Source organism: Protopterus annectens, chromosome 15.part0 (assembly GCF_019279795.1).
Source record: "Protopterus annectens isolate FY-2018-M chromosome 15.part0, PAN1.0, whole genome shotgun sequence".
NCBI classification, from domain to species: Eukaryota; Metazoa; Chordata; order Ceratodontiformes; family Protopteridae; genus Protopterus; species Protopterus annectens.
In genome coordinates, this window is record NC_056749.1 from 180,520,695 (window position 1) to 180,544,305 (window position 23,611).

A 23,611-nucleotide genomic window follows, 5' to 3' on the forward strand; every position below is an offset into this window, starting at 1 on the left:
ATGAAGGGCATCCCAACTAGAATCTCTGACCCGGACTTACATTTCTTTTGTCAGAACCTTTTTAAAGAAAGTAGTTCACTTACTGAACCATTTACACCTTGGCATTGAGAGTATACATTGTGTTGAACCTAAGAGGAGGAACAACACCCATCCTAGGCATGTTCTGGTTACTTTCTTTCAGCCAGAACAGCAGAGTGGCTATTACTGTACATTCAGGAGAATAGGGGCACCAGATGGGAGCATCATACCATTGAAACTTCTCACACCAGTTATATTTGAAACACCAAAAGACGCTTACTTTTAGGAAAGAAATGGCTGAAGCTGGCTTCCAAGTAGTTTTGACTTACTCTGCTATCCTAGCAGTTGTGAAAGGTAACAAAATAGCCTAGTTTTGGTCTGAACAAGAGCTAGAAGATTTCTTGGCTGAGACTACCTACCACCGCCAAGATAACCGAGAAACTGAAGAAGAAGGCCACTGAATGGATAAGGAAATGGAGTTTAAGCTAATGTGTGCCAAAAGGCAGAGACCAAGCTCATCACTTAAAACAACAAGGGCAAATAAACAGTGAATGATTAGTTGTACACCTCCTAAACCCTCTACTTCACAGGATATTGCTGTTCTGTTATGTGCTAGTCAAGAGGAACTACCCCCATCATAACAAGGGATCATCAGTATGAGCTGAACTTTATTTTGTCACTACAGCTTCTTATCCAGTGTGACAGCCTGCAAATGATGTGAACCATAGCAGATCGGAGCATTAGGCAGAGAAGCAGAAAATAGTGTTCCTGCTCGAAATGGTCAAGCCAGAGCTCAAGCAACTCTCACAAATCACTAGAGGTTTGCAAATCCCCTGACAAATCTAGTCTGTCCAGTGGCAAGGCCTTGTCAGATATCTTTTCTGGCTCTTTGGACTCTGCAGATGAGAGATGCAGGTTGGCTGCAAGACTAGCCAAATTAGATCGCAGTGCAGCTGATGACTGACTGGTGTTACTTATAAAAGTTCTGCTTGATATTGCCTTTACGTTTGCATTGTTCTATGTTTGTTAAACCTGCCAAATTACATAACTTCATAAGGCTTTTAGACTAATAGCAACACTGTTTACAGACTCTTTTATTGTTATTATGTAGCATTTGTACGTGTTTTATGATTTCACCTGGGTGGGGGTGAGGATTGAGGTTCTTCCTTTTCCTCATATAGCTACTAGAGTTTTCTGGTCCAGGTGTAGGCGCCTTTGATACCAATGATTTTATTTCCAGCCTGGGGGGAGACTCTGGATTGTAGTGAAGAAGTTTTACTCAGTAATACCCTGAAGAGGAGTTAGATAAAATTAAGATGGGTTTTCCTACAAAAGATGTGCCAAATAATTTGAAGATCCTTTCCTGGAATGGGGGAGAAGCTCTCACCCAATAAGAAGGACCAGGCTCCAAAAAGAATTAAAAGGGAGGGGGCTAAAATAGTTTGTTTGCAGGAAACTAAACATAAAGTGAGGGACACATATAAATTTAAATCAAAAGACTTTCCATGGCTTTTTGCAGATCATAAGCCAAGGGGTGCAAAAGAGGAGTACTACTTATGTTCCCCAAAATTTAATGGTGGAAACTACTCAAACTTTGCTTAGCGGTAAGGACAGTTGGCTGATTTGGATAGGCAGATTAAGTAAGGAACCTTGGGCAATAGATGACATCTGTGCCCCCAGTATTAATGCTAGCTACTTTTTAGTGAAAATGTTACCCACTGGGATTAATTGATCCAACCCTATCAAACCTTCTAGTGGGGGGCTTTAACTTGGTCCTTGATGAAACCAATGACAGGTTGTATGATTAAGCAGAATAACATAGGAAAAGTCAGAAGCAGGTCTGATGACAGGTTGTATGATTGAGCAGAATAACACAGGAAAAGTCAGGAGCAGGTCCGATGACAGGTTGTATGATTAAGCAGAATAACACAGGAAAAGTCAGGAGCAGGTCCGATGACATGTTGTATGATTGAGCAGAATAACACAGGAAAAGTCAGGAGCAGGTTTGTTGCTGGTTAGCTGTAAAGAACTGGGTGGATATCTTGAGAAATGCATTTGGAAGATGTTACCCCTCATATCCAGTGACCTACTTAAGCAAGGAAGTAGGACAGATCTGTTCTTCTCTCCCAGACGCATGCTGGCCATGGTACAATCAATTACCATCCAAGGGATCTGCCTTTTGGATCTTGATCCTCTATGTATGATACTTAAGGGGTTACTCTCCCACATGGGGACAAATATTGAAGAACAACCAGTGAGATAAATTATTGTTGCAATTAATGATAGCAGATGTTGTAGTGAGGAACACTAATGGGGAAAACACCTTTAATAAAACATGGTGAGAAGGCTTTAAGGTAACTTTAAGGGAGACCTTTTTGAGGCGGGGGGAGATTTAGGTCTATGTGAGAAACAGAAAGAGTTAAGACAGCCTCAGGATTTGATTATAAAGCATGGAAATCATGACAATATTAAGAAGAGAATGACAGTTTTATCTACAGAACTTAATGTAATGGAGACTACCAAGACAGAAGGTGAGCTCTTATATAAGGTTCAGTTTTGGTGGCTTAAGTAGGAGGCTGATCCCAACGTTATATTACAGTTCTTTACTGGTCCTTTCCAGCCCTGTGGAAATACTATACATCATCTTTCTTTAAACCCATCAGCCTTCTTAACTGCTGATGATGCTATAACCATATCATTTCTGTTCTTCTATACCTCTCTTTATACCTCTTCTGAGGCATGCACTATAACATTATAGGAAATTCAAGCTGCATATGACCTGCAGGTTAGCCCCATAGATGGGGGAAATGGATAGACCAATTACCTGAAAAGAAGGGAGCAGGGTGGGTAGACCAACTCAAGCGTAACAAGGCACCTGGCCTAGATGGGTTATCCACTGAATTCTATCGACAGAGAGGTAACATCCTCTGGTCACTTCTAACCAAAGTTTTTAATGCTTGTAGGTTAGGACAGGAAGTACCACTGAGCCATAATAAGGCAGTAATTGCTCTTATCCTTAATATGAAAGACATTAACCTCTCCCCAGGGATTTTAGACCTATTTCTCTTATTAAGCTAGATGCCAAACTTTTGGCCAAGTGCTGGCGAATAGTTTGGAACCTATGTACGTGTACTTAGTAATACTAGGGCAGTTTGGTTTTATCCCTGGCATGAATGTATCAGATAGCTGGTAGGAAGTGGTGAGCTTCCTTGTGTCTTGCAGAGAAGGGCAATCTCAAGGGGGAATTTTTTTTAATTGATATTAAAAAAAACATTCACTACAGTAGATTTTTTTAGAAATCCGCAAATGTGGAGTAACTTTTAACTGGGTGAGGAGTTTGTATTGAAATCCCTCTTGTAGGCTGCTGGTAAATGGAAGATTATCTAAGGCAGGGCAGATAAGCAGAGGTACTTGGCAGGGTTGCCCCTTCTCATTGACCATCTTCTTACTAGTAATGGAGGAATTAGCATTTCAGATTAGGTAGGTGTTGCAACATCAGAACTAAAGTGATGGTATACAGAGTACATTTCTGTTTTTTGCCAATGATTGCACCTTGCTGAGTGATAACCTCCCAAGGGTTCTACCTACGGTACTAGACATGTTTGCAATCAGCATCAGGCCTTGAGTGCAATATAAGTAGGTCAAAGATAGTAAGATGTGGTTATTCAGTCTATAATCTTGTCAGTTAAGGTAGCCATGTACTGTCAACAGCTAAGTATCTTGGTTTCCATGTCTGTGGTAGCCTATCACTTACTATAGAAGCAGACCTGAGAGTATTGTGGGAGAAAGTGAGTGACATCACATGCAAAGTGCTAAAATTTTCCACTAAATTAGGGAGGATATGACTGACCCAGGTGATGATTATGCCTTATATTCTCTATTATGAAACATCCCAGTTCCTGATAGCCACCCATTTGTAAGGAAAATTCTTAACAATGTAATAGTTGAAGAAACTGGTCATAGGATCTCCCCTTCTTTCTCCCAAGAGCTTACGGAGTATGGGGTCTTTCAGGTATAGAAGGCTATGCGGTCGCTTCACCACTAAGGCAAGTTGTAATGATGACTAGGGACATACTGCATGACCTGAAGGCACCTTTAGATTGGACTATCAAATGGTATGATGATGCTATCAGACTTAGTGGGATACCCAAGGGGGAGGCCTGAATACTGTATATGGCAGCACCATTTAATATGCAAGACAATTAGCCCTTCATTAAGTACCACAAGGAAGGAAAAGGGGATCAGTCGATGGTCCACTCTTTCTAGCAGCTTGCAGGGTTGTATCTTGAAAACCTGAATAAACTTAAACAGGAGTTTAAAAATCTCTGACTTTGGTTTGAGTATCAACAGATTGCACAAATTTGGTGTAGATCAATTAATCCAGTAGTTAAGGTTGAATGCTCCATTCAGTGACCAAAGGAGGGAAGAGGGTTGATCAGTACTATATATTGATCAATATTATAATCAAGGATTTATGGGGTAAGCATGCCAAGAAGGTCAAGAAATTAATGGAAAATAGGTGGTTTCTGCAGGAGGGCATTTGAATATCTCATTCTCAATGGTCCTAGTATGGCAGATGCCACTTAAATTAAGAATATTGGCAAAGTATTTAGATCAACAATTGAGGATAATCTATAGGTGGTACCTAACACCCACTCAACTTTAGAGGATGAAAAGATCTATGAGTAATAACTGTTGGAGTTGTGGGTAGGGGACAGCTGACACTTTATATGTTTTGGGGCTATCTGATTTGTACGCTAAGGGAAGTATTTTCCTGGGACGCCCCAACAGAATGGGATTTCCAGTTTTTAGGGGCTTATCCCAATGGCTTTAAGAGGGATCTTCTTGACATTTTCTGGATCATGCGTTGCCCAATTAAGCTAATAGCTGTAAGATGGTGGAAAACCCAGAATCAGCTATGGATGGGAAATGTGGTGACTATTTTGTGTAAACATTTAGGCTACATTTTGTTCATCTTTAAATGCATGAATTGGGGATTTCTCTTCCTCAGCCATGGAGGAGATTGTTGACTCATTTTGGTGATCTGAGTTGTTAAATGGATAGTATTTTTCTACTCTACTCTTCCTGTGAAATGCATCAATTTACTGTGCTTTGTTCTATTTTTAGGCATTCTGGGCTATTTGGTTATGTAAATAATGCATATAGATTTTGCTCTTTTATTATTTTTTTTTTAATATCTGTGATCAATTTTTTTCTTTTTTTTCTTATGTCTTATTGTTCTATATGCATTGTGATATATTTACCGTTGTTATCAAATACCAATAAAACAGATAAAAAATTAGACTTCTTTGCTACAATATAAAATTAAGGACCATTGAAAGAGTATCATTAGGATGAATAAGAAGGCACCTTTCCATGAAAACCACTCTATAGGTCTGGATGACAGGGAACACTTAGTGGAAAGATATATTGATACTGGGGAAGAGTAAAAAAGAAGAACAGCAAAGGCTAAAACTCAAGAAGCTGGCAAGGCATAAAAGAACAAAAGGCAGGGCAACTTTCAAAGAAAGATAATTTTTGTTTCTACAAAACCGAAGAGCTATTATGTAAACAAAAAGGAGCTGATATGTGCAGGTTTTTGAATAAAGAATATAGTTTGCTGTATGGAACCAGAAAATCAAAAATCAATCAGATGGAAACAGTGAGTAAAGAGGTATGAGATCCTTCCCCACAAGGGCAAGAACAGATTCATGAGGGGCAGTAAGAGGATTCAGAATAATTGCAACCTACTGGCAATGGCCCACCCAAAGTTTTCCCCACTAGTATCTGACAGAAATCCTAGATTGAGGGAACTGGGAGGGAAAGTTCTTTTACCAAAGTAATACAAGTAGATTCTGGACTAATGTCCACATCTTCAGGAGATGGGCAGTCATTATAGTGACATGAATTTGGAATGCAGGGAGGGGATCAGAGTCCCTGGAGAGGTTTGGACTCCAGCTTATCTGACATCTGTCATCAGGATCACTGAAGAGGGAAATAAAGGATGACCAGCATTCATTTGAACAGCTGGTGGTCACCACCAAAGTTCTTTTCTCAGATAGGGCAACAACAGAGCTTTAAAGGTCAGGAGGTCCTACAACAGGCAAGTCGTATGCTTCAGCTTCATCATCTGGAGCCTGACAAAATAAACACCATAATACTTGTGCTACATAACTCAGGAAACATAGATAAACTACAGACTAACTAACAAACTACAGCCATAAGCCAAGGCTGTGATGTTACCCAGCTAAACAGTTCCACTAACTGTAGCACACAGCATAGTAGAAGAAAACACCTTTCCTGAGTAGAATTTAGCAGAAATCAGAAAAACACATTCCTCAGACAGACACACAAATTTGACTTCTTCTAATGGCAACCAGGACCAAGTAATCCAGGAAGGGATGGCAAACTGAAAATGACTCAACAACTGCTTCTGTTATTCCATATGCAGAAGCCAAACATTCACATAAGGATAATGTGGATGTCTGTTAGCCAGGGGATAGCAAATGATATCACTAGGCAGCTGATAACAATATATGCAGCTGCAGGCCAAAAAGGAGAAATGTAAATTAGAAATGCTGATTGCACACTTGAAACCTCAAAAACTTTATCTAAGGTTTGACATGTCAGATATACTGGGAGGTAGTTGTCAGATCCATTTTGGCTAGCCATATCTCCCAGTGAGGGAGGAAGAGGAAGATCAGAGGTTGGACCTGTACCATCCTGAGATTGGCAAGAAAGTCTTTTTAAGACCAACAGATTTATTTATTTTACCCACAATACCATGTAAGGAAGGACTCCCCTCTCCAGATCTCTGTTAAATCTTGGAAGGGAGAGCATAGAACTTACAGGTTCAAAACCAAAGTCATACCTGAAGGCTTAGCAAGGGAGGGTGGGGCCACAGAGGAACATGGACCACAGTCCTGCACATCTATTGTTTTGGTAAGTAAATAAGTTCTATATGTGATTGGACTTTGTCCATCTTTATCTACCACTTGAACAGAGTCCTCACCAAACTCTCTAATGGATGGATGCAGTCAAGGAAGTATCTCTTGAAGACTCAAAAACAGATAAACGGCCCAAAAGGATTCCAAAACCACTGATGACCACCAACTAGGAATCTGACTGGTCAACCCAATCTTATAGAACCACCAATAAAGTTTTCCACATCAAACAGGTTTAAGCACAGCACATAACACACACGGTGAAGCAGTAAAATAAATACACTTGAGCACAATGTCAAATTCATGCACTTTCATCCCTACCAGAACCTATCAGAACATACACCAACTTGTAAAAATTCAAATATATACACGCAAGGGTGAATTAATTGATTAATACAATAATTAGGAAAGTCCCTAAAACTTGATTGCATCCAATTAAAGTGAAATAGATTTTTTTAAATAAATGTACAAATGTCTTGATAGTATATAAAAATGAGATACATAAGAACTAAGTTGGGTTCATTGTTTAATAACTATGGGTTAGAACTATTACATGTTATGATCAAGTAAAATGATACATTGATTGCTAGTTTAATGGAATAAGTTAATGAGATGAATAACTACATACAGTGGCACTTAATGTTTTCTGTGCATAAATTGAAATGTGACAGTATGTTCATTAATATTGATAGGCAAGTGAAAATCATTAAAAATAGGTAAAAAAAAAAAACTAGAAAGGGATGCTTAGGATTACTGGGACAATATAGCCTATCAATCACCTAACAGCAAAACAGTAGGGTCCCACAATTTCCATCATCATTACAGTGACGAGAATGATAATAATTCTATTATTGAAACTGATAATGGGAAGGAACCCTTAGACTCAGGTGGAACACAGGGTTCAGAGGCCCATTCTCATCCCGACAACTGTGCATCTAGTTATACATTAGGCCTTTTGGATTACAGCCCCCCCTCCCCAGGTTAGACTAATCTGAAACACAATCCCTAGAGCAAGACATTTGTCTACTCTGATTGGGATGTATCCCCGTGACCTCATCACAAATATTAGGGCAGGGGAAGGGGGAATCATTTGAATTAATGGTCAATAAACAACTTGGTATAGTATCTAATTATGGAGGTATTTTATTAACGTTTGATAATTTTAAAATTTTTACTTACAGTTCCATCCAGATTACTGTTGGTCATTTTCATCTTTTTAAAAATAGTTTCACTTTTATTCCAAGTAAATGCACAAACATTGTGGAACTTATACTCGAACTTAAGATTTTTAGTAGAAAACTAAAAGTAGCTATTCAGTTTGAGGTAAAATCCACTTTGTCAATTACTCAGTTTAAGAAAAAAAGTGTATATAATCCTCCACCACATCCTCTGGTAACAGCCTTTGAAATAGCCTGTGAATCTGACATAGACAGGGTATTTATGCTTGGTATTCATACAGGTATTCAGAATATAAATTCTAAGGAAAAACACTTTTAGATTCACTTACTAACAGAGACATTAGAATTATGAAACCCAATAAGGGAGGTGGAGTAGTTTTGTTTGTTGCTGTTGATTATATTGGACATATGTACGACATTTTACACAGTTGTGAGATATACTGTATAGTATCACAGAATGAAATAAACACTTGATATATTTTTACAAGACTGTTTATTTCAAGGTTTTGTAACCAATTTGGTACATGATTTTTTTCCAATAAAACACCTTTTATTCCATGCATATATTGGGATCCCAAAGGTCCACAAGGACATTAATACCCCACCCTTAAGACCCATTGTATCAGCACAGGGTTCTAAAATCTACCCAATTCGGGTTGCACATAGAAAGGCTATTAAAACCCTGTTTCCAGAAAATCAAGCATATATTGAAAGACTCATGGGGCTTTCTTAGTCATATCACACCTGATTTGGGGGAAAAACCTATTTTCTTTCTCAGTATTGATGTGTTGAATTTGTTTATGTGCATTCCTAAGGATCAGGGATTAGATTTGTTTAAAGATGCATTAATTAAGTTCCCATCTTTGGACAGTAGGCAGAGCCCTTTACTGATGAACTTAATGGATTTAGTACTGTCTAATAATTTCATTTACTTTGAAGGGGAGACCTATAAGCAAGTCCTGGGTGTTGCCATGAGATCATCTTGCACATCCTGTTATGTGAACCTGGTTATCTGGATCTTGGAGACCAATTATATTTATTTTCTTTTCAAGATACAGTTCATTTTGTAAGGTTTGCATGAGGTTTTTGATAACATATTTATTCTTTGGAATGACACTGTAGCAGTCTTACATTAATTCATTAATTATATCTATAACACTATTGTTTTTTTTTTATTTTCTTATTATTTTAACCACGTTAATTATTTGGACACAACCATTTTTAAAGATGAGAGGGGTTTCAAGTCAGCAATTTATAGAAAGACCACCTCTTCCAATGCATACCTTCATTTCAACAGTTTTCACCCTTTGCATTATGAGGAGAACTTGGTGATGGGTCAATTCATTAGGGTTGCTAGAATGACCTCTAAAAAGCAAATATTTTTTAAAGAAACCAACATTTTAGAGAATATTTTTCTTGAGAAGGGTTACCTTAGATCTTTTGTTAGGCCTATAAAAACAAAGATCATAAATGGGTGGGGAGTGAAATATGTACCCCACCTAGGTCATTCTTTGGTCAATATGGGGGTTGATACACACCCAAAGATTCCTTCTGATTTTGAAAGGGAATTCATTCTCCCACACAGTATAGGTATGAAAAAGGTTAGAAATCTAGTTTCAAAAACTAGACAATTTTTGGGGAAAAGATGAATTATACAAACTATTTGGTGATTCACCTCATTTTTGTATATAAAACTTTAACAAACTTTAAAGCCACTTTAGAAAAATCAGGTAAAAAGTATTTAGTACAGTGAGGATTAAAGATCGCATACCAAAGATAGCAAACATGAGGAGTTCCAGTAAAAACAATTTTCAAAACAGACCTTAGGTAGAAAAAAGCATCTAGTAATGGTCCTTAAGGAAGACGGAGACAATAATAAATATGAGAACAAAGAGGAGACTGGAGGAGATTGCCAAATTCTGTTAGCAAGGTACATATTAAGCCTTTCTATATAACCCTGACACTAGAATTGTATTAAGAACTCAAGAAGAAAGGAAAACACTGGCACTTGTTTGAGGATTGACCACAACACAAGATGCTCACATTCTGTGCAGTTGTTACTGGCATTGGGCCAAAAAGGATTTTCTGGACAGTTAGGTACCTGTTTTCCCCCAAGAGTGGTTTCTCCTTTTCACTAGTAAACCACCCAGATTGTGATTTTTTTTAAACACAGAAGCATCCAGTGAGAACAACAATAAACATAATATTTTATTAACAACTCAGTAGCAAAGGAAAATAATAACCCTTGTGTGATGTTTGGATAATACCCTACCAGAATGGGCCAAAAAGGATTTTCTGGACAGTTAGGTACCTGGTTTCCCCAAGAGTACTTTCTCCTTTCAACTGGCAAACTACCATGATGGTGATTTTTTGAACACAGAAGCATCCAGTGAGAACAACAATAAACATGATATTTTATTAATAACTCAATAGGAAGGGAAAATAATAACCCTTGTGTGACATTCGGATAATACCCTACCAGACTGCCACCGATAATGTTGCATCCCTTACTATTCTGGGTCAGTCACTAAGGAGCTTGAATTCTTAGTACTGACTCCAAAAGGAGACTGTCACTTAAACAGGAGAAATATTTCACAATTATCCCCTAAGAGCACAACAGGAACATGCTCTATAGCTTGGGACTGGACTGTATATTTCTGTTCACCCCTAATGTAACTCCTTATTATACAGCAATGTATCCCAGTTTAAGACCTCTGATATACTTGCACTTAAATAAATTAAATGTCACACATCCAAACAGTTCTGGGAAAGCCTGACACAGATTTCTAGCTATGCCCCTTGCCCAAATGCTGCCACCAATCAGAGAGTCTTCATGCCCTGTCCGATTATGAAAATCAGTTATTAAAACAAATGATAGCAAATGACCTAAAGCAGCCAGGTTTTTGGAGTGGCCTGGGAAGTTATCAATCACTAAAGAAAACACTGATTAACCAGTAACAATATAAGTTAATAAAAATATTTAATAATGAGCAAAATAATTAAGAGTATAAAACAGTAATTTCCAATAAACAAGCAGAACTCAATCACCAGGAAAATGAAATCAATACTGAAGGACAGAAATCCAGCATTCAGAAAAACCTCTAACTGATTAGCTATAATTTTCCTGTCTGACTAAAGAACACTGTCCCTGATCTAAACTAAATTACTACAACAGAGCAAAGACAGGCTTATAGTTCTTGGTGAGTCCTTTTAGGTATCCACGGCACAGTAAAACTGTAACTGGCAACTGGCAACTTGACAACTATAACTGACTGTTAACTGGCAACAACTGACAGCAGGCTCTTTTACAGAGTAGTCTGTCACAACTGTTTCAGTTCCAATTTTCATTTCATATTTTGAAAATCAACCAGCAGCTGTTTACTAAAGTTCCTTCCTGTCTTTCAGCCTCTGACAGTAACACATAGCAACTGTCAACATTCCAATGACATCATCTGCAGATCAGCTGATTCTGAGACAGTCTGCATTTAGAATCGTCTTCACAAATATGCACAGTTAGAAATGTAGAGAAACACTGTTCAGATTTTTATAACATTCTTTAAAAACAGATTATAAATCAACATGTAAGAACGTATTTACAATATCATAGTCATGCTGGCACACAACACACAGGTCAATCTGAAATCATGTACAAAAACTTCAGCCAGACATGCTAGAACAGATGACACTGTCTAATTTCTTCACACCTTGTATGAGGGTTTGAACCCAGAATCCCACCCCCTGCATTCCACTGAAAAAGTAGAAAGGCTATGAAAGAATTACTTGAAAGTAGCAGAAATCTGAAACCAAAGAGAGGTAGAGAGGAGGAGAGAGAGCAAGAGAGAGATGAAAACCAACAGACAGTGAAATAGCACAACTATCAAAGAGCTACCCTGGGATGCATTGAATTGCAGGGTATAACCCTAGGAAAAATAATCAACAACAGAGTAGCTTAACAGAAAGATTTGATGTCCAAAAGCCTGACTAAGACAGAGTCCACCCAAGGAGTGTACCAGATGAAACAAAACTTGTGAATCCGAAGAAGGAAACAAGATAACACAAACCTTGAAATCTTCCCCAGGAGGTCATGGTTGTCTAAAAGCCAGGGACCAAGGATCCAGACAAGTTCCAAAGGCTTAAAGGTGAATGGAGAAGGCCAGAAATCCGTTAAGGCATTGCAAAGGAGGAAGAGACCAGGAGACCACAATTAACCATACAAACATTCCAGAAATTAAAATTCCAAATCTGACCTGACAGACACTAAGTAAAGGGTAATGAAAGGGCAGTGAGAAAAGCAAAAATACAACCAAGTCTAAGGAATGGAAAAATCCTGAAGAATGGAAAATATTCAATTTTAAGATATAAGTAAAGTCTAACACAATTTCTAGGAGGAAATAAGAAGGCGCACTATATCCTAAAGTAAGAAAAGTTATGTTCCCTAAGCTTTGAAAGTGAGAGGACTCTAAATTTAACAACAGAAGCTAATGATTAAACTAGGGTAGAAAACAAGAAAACCAAATGGTCATCACAGTCTAGAGACATATGTACCTATAACATGATAATGTTCTGGAAATTGATAAATTACAAATCTGAGCCACATTCCTCATTAACTGGATGGAAATAGGCAGACACGTAATATTAAGACAGAGACTTAAACTAATCCTGAATTCTCTAGAAATGTCCTGTCTCTTGAAGAATATAAAAACTAGAACATGAAGCTGTAAGCAGATGGATAAGCCCACATGCATCTAGCAGGGCCTAGCAATCAGATGTTAGTTGCAGGTGTAAAAGGTCAATGTCCCTCAAATAAAGCCTTTTCTGTGAGAACAGGTGTGAACAATTGCATAACTAAAGAGCTGTAAAGAGGACTACCACCACCACAAAGGATTCTGGTCAGGAAGGTAGAAGATGCTCTATGGAATCACAAGAAATCCTGAAGGGTTGAAGTATGGACAACCCAGACTTGGATGATATATGAAAACAGTCAAATGGAAAATCAAGGGTGCAGGAAACACCTCACCACTGAGAGGGATTAAATATAATGGTGGAGGACACCAAGAAGAAGAAATTGAAGTATAGGGCCCAACAAGAAATGTGAAGTAGGCCTGGAGCATCCAAAAGAAAACATATATTTATATAGACAAATCACGTACAGTACAATTTCCCAAAATATAAATGTACGATTGCAGAAGGTCCATGTCTCCTTGGAAAGACATGAGCAATCTTGGATAAGCCTGTGCCAAGGATGAAGAACAAATAAGAGTTTTGTATCAGAGAGCTCTTACCAAGGTAGGCCCCACCTCTGATCAGGACATGCAGGAGGAACAAGGATTTATGAAAACTGGTCAACAATTATACAATCAAGTAGTTTTTTTAAGGAGTTGTAGAGGAAAAAGGTTATAGTTGTGCAGCTTTCCATATAAAGAGTAAGGAAGACATTCCCCAGTAACAGCCCAAGGAACTCCTATGTCAGCTTAAAAGGAGAAGAAAGAAGGATAAACGAGGTAAACCAATGCAAGTCGAGGAATGTGAAGCACTTTCAGATATCATTCAGTTTGGAAGATAGACTGGAAAGGAACATCATTCCTGAACCAGTGGTAGTAGGACGATGTGTGAATGTCCTGTATTATCAAGGATGCTCAATATCTGAGCTGTTTGGCTTCTGCTACATACCTACAATCAACTGCATTACTAGCTGAGTTAATTACAAACTTGCAGTGTTAAAGATTGTACTGCATTTTATTTTATTTTTCTATGTATTTCATAGGTTCATAGGCTCATACTAGGCTATCTGCCCTAGGGCATTTATAAGCCTAGCCAGAGTGTGTTTGGCTTTTGCCACCCATTTTAAATTAATTTTGCTATGCCCTTTTTTGAGGTTAGTATACTGTGCCTCTGTCTAACAGTGACACAGAAGTGATACCCGGGGTAAACCTTCGATCTCCCATCCACTCATCAAGATTCCTCTTGAAGAGAGTCAATGAGGGACTCTGCCTAACCTGGACTGGGATTTTATTCCAGAGTGAAGGGAGCCTCTGGGTTATGAATCTGTCCCTCCAGCATGTCCTATTTATTTCAGTGCTGAGGTTCAAGTCTCTCAAGCACGTAGCTCGATGGGATTTGGATTTTCTGAGGTGCAGCATGTTCATTAATTTGGGTTGGACATGGCTTTATACGTCAGGCACAGATCGCCTCTGAGCAGGTGGTATGCCACTGAGTAGAGCTGGAGTTTCTTTAACCGGGCAGCATATGGCATCTGTTTGAGCCCTTTGATCCTCTTGGTGAGGTACTTTTGGGGTCTTTCCAGTTGCTGCAGGTGTCTGGTAAGGTACATCCCAAAAGGGGCATTGTACTCAATTATGGGCCTGATGAGGGATGAGTAAAGAGGCACGATGACCTCCCCTGATGTAGATGTGAATCTCTTCATGATTAGGTGGGCTATATAAAATGTTTTTCTAACCACTTTGGCCAGGTGGTTGTCAAATGAGAGATTGCTATCAACTTGGGTCCCCAGGTCCCTAATTACTTCTTCTGTACTTAATGGATTACCACCTATGTGGTAATTTGTGGGCACTTTGTTTTTGCCAAAGGGGATGACTATACACTTTTTGGGGTTTAGCTTGAGGCCATGTCTCTGGCACCAGTTGTTTCTATGAGGCCCTTTTGGAGGATGCTTGTGTCGGCTGGAGAGTCGATTATGGTGCCCAGTTTGCAGTCATCTGCAAACTTGGTCAGCCACAGTCCTTCTGTGTTGGCCTGTACCTCTGAGAAATATATACCGAACAAGAGAGGTCCCAGGACTGAGCCTTGTGGGACACCACTTGTAACTGGTTTGGAGTCTGACATGGCTCCAGCAATTCTAACCATGTGGGTTCTGTCCTTGAGCCAGTTTGCAACCCATCTAGTGACATAGGGGTTTATATTTAAGCTGGTGAGCTTATCTATAATGCCCAAGTGGGGTATTGTATCGAAGGCTTTGCGAGGTCCAGGTAGGCTGTGTGGACCACTTCCCCTCGTCAATGGCCTTGGTGACTGTTTCAAAGAAATCAACCAGGTTTAAGAGGCAGGATCTGCCCTTAACAAAGCCGAACTGGGTAGGATCCAGTGTCTGTAGGTCCCCAATATCTTTATTTATGAGTTCCATGATGATCCTTTCCATAGCTTTGCAGACCAAGCTAGTCAGGCTTATGGGGCAATAGTTTCCAGGATCCATTGAGGCACCACCTTTGTGGAGAGGGACCACTGTTGCTGTATGCCACTCTTTGGGTACATATCCTGTAGTAAGGCTGAGATTGAACAGTAGTTTTATGTTTGGGTTTAGCTCTTCTTGGAGTTCATGTAGGACGCATCCCGGGACACCATCTGGTCCCATTGATGCTGTGTTTTTTGCTTTGGAGAGGGTGGCTCTTACCTGAGCATCTGAGATGTCAGGGGCAGCACTCTGCTGGGATAGATATTTGCCTTTTGGTGGGGAGGGGAGAAGTTTGCGCTGAACCTGTCAGCTAGGATGTTGGCAATGTCTGTGGGTTCGTGTATTTTTGTCATTTTGGACTAATTCTGAGCATATCTGGGAATTCCCACCCAGGTTCCTAACATAACTAAAGAAAGCCTTGTGATTATCCTTAGTGTCCTGTGCAATTTTTCTCTTGAAGCTGGCCTTAGACGATTTTATGAGTGCCCGTAGTTTTTTGCTAATACTGATCAGAGATGCCTTCCCTTTTTGGGATTTTGCTCTATCATGTAGTAGCATACTCCTTCTATTGTATAGTTTGTTTATGGCTGGGGTCCACCAGACAGGACGTCTGCCTTTGAAGGATTAGGTCTTGGTTTTATTTGGGATTGCATGATCCATGCATTCCTGAAGGTGTTCATAGAATGCGTTTATAAAGGATTCTGTGGTCTGGGCCGTATTTTCCACAGGCCCGGGGGCTTTGAAGGATTCCACCTCGGTTTTGAGGAGTGTGAAATTTGCTTTAGAGAAGTTTTTCACTGTGGTTTTTTGGGCAGGGGATGGGGTCGGGATGTGAATATCCAGTGAGATTAGTTTATGGTCTGATCTTACCAGTGAGGGATACACTTCTGGTCTGGAGCATAGAGTCCCCATGTTGGTGATGATCAGGTCCAGCATGTTTTCCCCTCTTGTGGGAGTGGTAACAAGTTGTTCCATAGCATTTGAATTTATAAATTCTAGGAACCTTTGGGCTAGGGTGTTGGAGCTAGAGTAATGCTCCCAGTCTATGTTTGGGTAGTTGAAGTCGCCCAATTTAATGGTATTTGGAGAGACCTTCATATTTTCCAGTGTTCTCAGGAAGGACGAGTGGGGTTTCTGGGTTTGGGAGGGTGGTCTGTAGCAGGCTATAAACTGGAAGGCAATTTTACCCATTGTTAGTTGCACATGGATAGTCTCTGATGCTTCGTGCTGTGCCACCAACCTGGAGGTGTGAGTATCTTTGACGAATATTGATACTCCCCCTCCTTTTGTGGTTCGGTCCAAGTTTTGGGGCCGAAAAGCATGGTATGAGGTATAACCTGGTAGCGCAGGGGTGCTCTCGGGAGCCTTGAACCAGGCTTCTGTTACTGCACAGATATCGATGTTCTCCATGCTAAGGAGAGTTTCGAGTGTGTGCATCTTGAGGTTTAGACTTCTGGTGTTGAGTAGCATTACTCTTAGTTTCTTATCCTTTGTGATACCTATGGAGGTGGGTTTGTCTTTTGAGCCTTGCCTAAAAAAGGCACTATGGGGGTAGCAAGAGCCTTTGCCAATATCCGAAAGCCCAGGGGTGACAGGTGCAAGCCGTCCCTAGCGAAGCATTGTGGCTTGTCGAGCATGTCATCCCAGGCTGACAGGCATTGGATCCCCTTTGAATGACACCAGTACTTAAGCCAATTGTTGAAATTAATCATCTTGTCTTCATATTGTGGCATCATTCTTGGTGAGGGTAAGATGCTACTCAAGGTCAGGGTCATACCGGCCTGGGCTACATGCTCAGAGAGCTCCTCTATGTCTCTTTTCATGTAGTCCAGGGAGGTACATCTCAGGTCATTCACACCAGCATGGACAATGACTGAGTTATATTTGTACTTGCCTTGGAGTGACCTGAGTGCTTGTGTTATGTGGCGGATCCTAGCGCCCGACAGGCAGCTCACCGTGACCTTCTCCTTGTTCAGCATGGTGAGCAGGACGTCAGTGTGCCTGACGATAGAGTCACCTATTACAAGTGTATCAGGTGTGTTGTTTAGCCTTAAGGGCTGTGACTGTTTGGCAAACTGGCTTTGTGAGCTATGTGTTGCACGTGTTTTGTTTTGGGGTAGCGGTTGCTTGGGTGTCTGCTTTGGAGGTCTCTGCTGCTTAGGCAGATTTTTATTTAGAGCCTCCGAGTATGTTTTTGTGTGTTTATGTGTTTGGTTTGCTGTCGTGGTAGGTCTGTGTGAGACTGGAATTGTAGTGAGTGTGGTTTCCTTCTCCTCCTGACTGGTTACGCCAGTACTGAGTTGAGAGAGCTTAGCCTCCAGTTTGGCTATATGGTTGCATCTCTCACATGTGTTGGAATTTGTTGGGAGGAGGAGAGGGTTGTCTGTGTATATGAGGCAGTTGTATTTAATTGTTTCATTGGTCTGTGTCTATCTGTAGTTATATATTTTTCTATTTAATTGTTTCATAGAATATTGTGGTCTTTCTCTGTCTCTGCAGTTAGTTTCCTGCCCACCCTCCCTGTTCTTGTTATGGTATTAATCTTGTTTTTTTTTTTTGTTAATTGGTCACCCCTCCTGTAAATTTGTGGTTGAACACTCCTCCTGGGTCCATCTCACTTGCTCACTCAACCGAGTACAGTGAGATCATATTTTGACTTCAAACACTCCTACCAGTCCCATCTGTTCAACTCTATCCCAGCTCTATTCCAGTCTAGTGTCATTAGCTCGTTCTACCTAATACAGAGAGAACATTTGTAAAGTGCAAGTCACTTAGGTCCTTAATTTTGAATTATCTTCTGTTTCTCCTTTCTCCCTTTCCACTTTCCAAAAAGAAAAAAAATTCGAAGCTTGTTTCCTGCCTTTCCTTTCCTGTAACTAGTTTAGTCCAGATACAGATTTGCTGTAAACAGGACTGTCTGTAAGCTTTTGAGCCCCCCAAGCCTTTCTGTGTTGGAGGGAAGCCTTCTAGCTTATCAGTGGGAGTGGTCAGCAGTAGGTAGCCTATCTACCACAAGAGTGGTTTCTGGCCCAGAAATTGTAGTTTATTGGCCATTTGGGCAGTTTTTCCATCTCTTTCAACCTTCTGGTTTAAAAGTCTGTATTTGCGCTTGTTTCCCACCTTTCCTGTAACTAGTCTATTCCAGATACAGATTTGCTGTATCCAGGACTGTTTGTAAGCTTCTGAGCCCCAAAAGCCTTTATGTGTTGGAGGGAAGCATTCTAGCTTATCAGTAGGAGTGGTAAGCAATAGGTAGCCTATCTACCACAAGAGTGGTTTCTGGCCCAGAAATTGTAGTTTATTGGCCATTTGAGCAGTTTTTCCATCTCTTTCAACCTTCTGGTTTAAAAGCCTGCGTTTGCACTCGTTTCCCACCTTTCCTCTAACTAGTCTAGTCCAGATACAGGTTGGCTGTACCCAGGACTGCTTGTAACCTTCTGAGCCCCCCAAGCCCTTCTGTGTTGGAGGGAAGTCTTCTAGTTTATCAGTGGGAGTTGTAAGCACTAGGTAGCCTATTTATCACAAGAGTGGTTTCTGGCCCAGAAATTGTAGTTTATTGGCTGTTTGGGCAGTTTTTCCATCTCTTTCAACTTTTTGGTTTAAAAGCCCACGTTTGCACTTGTTTCTCACCTTTCCTGTAACTAGTCTAGTCCAGATACAGATTTGTTTTGTATCCAGGACTGTTTGTAAGCTTCTGAGCCCCCCAAGTCTTTCTGTGTTGGAGGGAAGACGTCTAGCTTATCAGTGGGAGTGGTAAGCACTAGGTAGCCTTTCTAACACAAGATCCAGGTTCAGATTCTTAGTTTTAACACTTGAATTTTCTTATTCGTGCTCAGCAGTTGCTCAGAACTTGTTGTTAGTACTAAATAAGCTACAAATTACTACAGCACTCGACCTTCCTCTTTACCTAGAGGAAAACAGTTTTTGTACTAACTTTCCTCACTTGCTTAGAGAAAAACAGCTCTTATACTCACTTTCCTAACTTGTCTAGAGGAAAGTAGTTTTTTATTCAGGCATGTCCAAGGGTCAGCTCCCAGTGTTCTCTCCTGTCTATATGATGAATCTGGGCATCTTGAGGCAATGTAGCAATTGCCTCATGTACACAGACAACCCTCTCCTCCTACCACCCAGCACCACAACCTGTGACAGATGCACTTATCTAGCCAAACTGGAGGTAAAGCTCTCTCCAACTAAGACTGAACTTGACAGTCAAGAGGAGAGGGTAAACACTTGCACCACACCACACTCATCACATAGTGCCACTAAACCTACACCACCAAAATCCACACATAGAAACACAAAACCATTCACAGAGGCTCTCAATAATAATCTTCTCAAGCAACAGAGACCTCCAAAGCAGAAAAGCAAGCAACCTCCAGTCCCCAACACAACCCCAATGACACATAGCCCACAGACTCAGTGTGCCAATAAACCACAGCCCATAAGGCAAACCAATGTACCCAACACACTAATCATAGGTGAGTCTGTAGTCAGGCACACTGATGTCCCACTCACCAGGCTAAACAAGGAGAAGGTTACTGTCAGCTGCCTGTTGGGTGCCAGGATCCACCACATAACCCATGCACTTGGGTCACTCCATAACAAGTACAAATATGACTCTGTCATTGTCCATGTTGGTGTGAACGACCTGAGATGTACCTCCCTGGACTACATGAAAAGAGACATGGAAGAGCTCTCCGATCTTGTAGCTCAGACAGGTATGATCCTAGCTGTGAGTAGCATCCTGCCATTATCCAGAATGATACCACAGTACAAGGACAAAATGATTGACTTCAACAATTGGCTAAGCTTCTGGTGTCATTCTAAGGGGATTCAGTATCTGTCTGCCTGGGATGACATAGTCGACAGACCACGATCTTTGCCAGAGATGGCCTCCACCTGTCACCATTGGGATTCTGGATACTGGCTAAGGCTCATGCCACTCCCTATAGTGCCTTTTTTTAGGCAAGGTTCAAATGACACATTCACCACTGTAACAGCAACAGGCAAGAAAAAACTGAGGGTAATGCTACTCAATGCTAGAAGTCTAAATCTCAAAATGCACTCACTCGAGGCACTCCTTAAAATGGAGAACATCGATATCTGTGCAGTGACTGAGACCTGTTTCAAGGCTCTAGAGACCACCCCTGAATTACCAGGCTATAACTCATACCACACTTTTCGGCCATCTAACCTGGACCAGAACACCAAAGGCGGAGGTGTGTCCATATTCATTAAGGATATCCACACCTCCAGCTAGTTGCAAAGCATAATGCATCTGAGGTTATCCAAGTGCAATTCTGGGCAAAACTGCAATCCAAATTGTAGCTTGCTACAGCTCCCCCACTATGCCCCAGGATTTCCACTCCTCTTTTCTTGATATACTGGAAAATATTAGGGTTCAACCAAACACCCTAATAATGGGCAATTTCAACCACCCCACCATTAACTGGGAAAACTACTCATGTACCAACTTCTTCACTCAACGCTTTCTGGAATTCATAAATTCCAATGCCCTGGATCAACTTATCCACACCCCCACCAGGGACAACAATATCCTAGACCTAGTCATTACCATCATGAGTGATCAGTGTTCCACACCTGAAATCAACTCCTCATTTGTCAGATCCGACCATAAGCTAATCACCCTAGATATCCGCATTCTGCCTGCACTCACCATTATGGAAACCATGGTAAAACATTTCTCCAAAGCCAACTTCATGCTTCTTAAGACAGAAGTGGCAAACTTCATGTCACACATGCAGATGGACAATACAGTTACGACTGCTGAGATCCCATATAAGATCCTCCAAAGCTAGCTATGAAAACAAAATTGCCACTGATTCTTAAGGGCAACCACAAAGCATTCTATAACTATGTCAAGAATCTCAATGGCAACGCCCAGCTCTGCTCTGAGTTACAGCACAACGGCACGAAAATTACAGAACCAACTGATATTGCCAACATCCTGGCAGATAGGTTTAGTGCTAACTTTACTCCCCTTCTCACCCTCTAAAGGGCCCATATCTATACAGGAAAATGCAGAGTCCCTGTAATCACATCTATGCAGGTAAAAGCTGCACTCTCTAAAACCAAAAACACAGCATCCATGGGACCGGACAACATCCCAGGCTGTGTTTTGCACAAACTTCAGAATGAACTGGCTCCCCACATAGCACCATGTTCAATCATAGTCTCATGTCAGGCTTTGTGCTCACCGAATGGTGCACAGCAACAGTTATCCCACTCCACAAAGGGGGAGCCACTACTGATCCTGGGAACTATCGCCCTATAGCCTGATGAGCCTGGTCTGCAGGGCCATGGAATGTGTCATCATGGAACTCATAAACAAAGACATTGGTAACCTCCAAACTCTGGACCCCACCCAGTTCGGGTTTGTGAAAGACAGATCATGCCTTCTGAACCTGATTGACTTCTTTGAGGCAATCACCAAAGCTGTAGATGAGGGTAAGGAGGTTCACACAGCCTATCTTGACCTCGTCAAGGCTTTTGACACCATCCCCCATTCTGGAATTATAGCTAAACTCACTAAACTAAGTATAAATTCCTATGTCACAAGATGGGTTGCCAACTGGCTCACTGACAGAACCCACACTGTAAAAGTTGCAGACTCAAATCTGACTTCAAACCAGTGACAAGTGGAGTACCACAGGGTTCAGTCCTGGAACCTCTCCTGTTTGGTATCTACTTCTCTGAAGTACAGGCTAACACAGAAGGCCTCTGGCTAACAAAGTTCACAGATGGCTGCAAACTAGGAGCCATAGTCGAGTCCCAAAATGATGTGGACATCCTACATAAGGGCCTCAGTGAGACAGATGCTTGGTGTCAGAGCATGGTCTCAAGCTCAATGCCAAAAAGTGCATTGTCATCCCCTTTGGTAAATACTCTGTACCCATGAACTACCACATAAACGGCAGTTTACTTAATGCCGAATGTGTGATAAGAGACCTTTGGATCCAGGTGGACAGTAGTCTCTCCTTTGATCACATCGCCACAGTAATCAGGAAATCTTTCTATGTGGCACACCTCATCACAAAAGGGTTATCATCCAGGAAAAAAGAGGTCATTGTTCCCCTCTACTCGGCACTCATTAGACCTATTATAGAGTACAACGTCCCTTTTGGAATGTACCTCACAAGACATCTGCAGCAGCTGGAAAGGCCACAGAAGTACCTGCCAAAGAGGATTACTGGCCTCAAACAAGATGCCCTATACTGACCGTCTCAAAAAACTCCAGCTTTACTCTGCATCATATCGCCTACTCCGAGGAGATCTCTGCCTAACATATAAAGCTATGTTAAACCCAGAGCTGTTGGACATGCTACACCTGAAGAAATCCCAATACCTCTGAGCTACACGCTCTAGGGACCTAAACCTTATCATCACAATAAACAGGTCATGCTGGAGGGATAGATTCCTGTCCCAGAGACTTCCTATACTCTGGAACAAGCTACCCATCTATGTCAAGGAAAGTTCTTCATTAGCACTCTTCAAGAAAAATCTTGATGAGTGGATGGGAAATAGGAAATACACCCCGGGGATCACTTCTGTGGCTCTGTTCGACAGGGGCACAGGAAATTAACTTTGTTGGGTGGCATAAGCCAGGGAACCTTATTGGCTAGGCTTACTTAGGCCCTTGGGCCGATAGCCTAGTACTTACCTATGAACGTATGGGCAAGCATCACGGGAGCATTCACTGGTTAGGTAAAGTGGCAAGATAATCAAGCAAGGACTGCAGTGAATGAGGATTGTCCATGAGCCATGCCAGAACACGGCTAGCTAGAGGGATATCAAAGCCCCAGAATATCAACATAACATGATACCTAAGAATGTAATCCGGGCAGGTGAAGCCATTCTTGAAAGGCTAAGCTGAAAAGGAAGAACCTTAGGAAAGTTTTTTGATATCATGGGAGACTTAGAGAAGATCAATGAGACTCAACAGTCCTAACTTGTAGGCTCAGTTCCAAGCTTACAGCCCTCATTACCAGACCACATCAGTTGAATTGAGGTGTGCTGAGGTTGGGCAAGATTAGACTATTCCATAACATCTGATATGTAGGCATGTCGTGCTAGTTATTTATAAAAGTAATAAGTTACTATTACTTTTCAGTGAAAGTAATATATTACTATTACTTATTACTTTTCTAAAAAAGTAATTTATTACTATTACTAGTTACTAACTAAAGTAATGTGTTAGTTTTACATAAGTATAGTTTATCAATTATAATATTGAGATTTACTCACTCAAGTAAGCACATGCA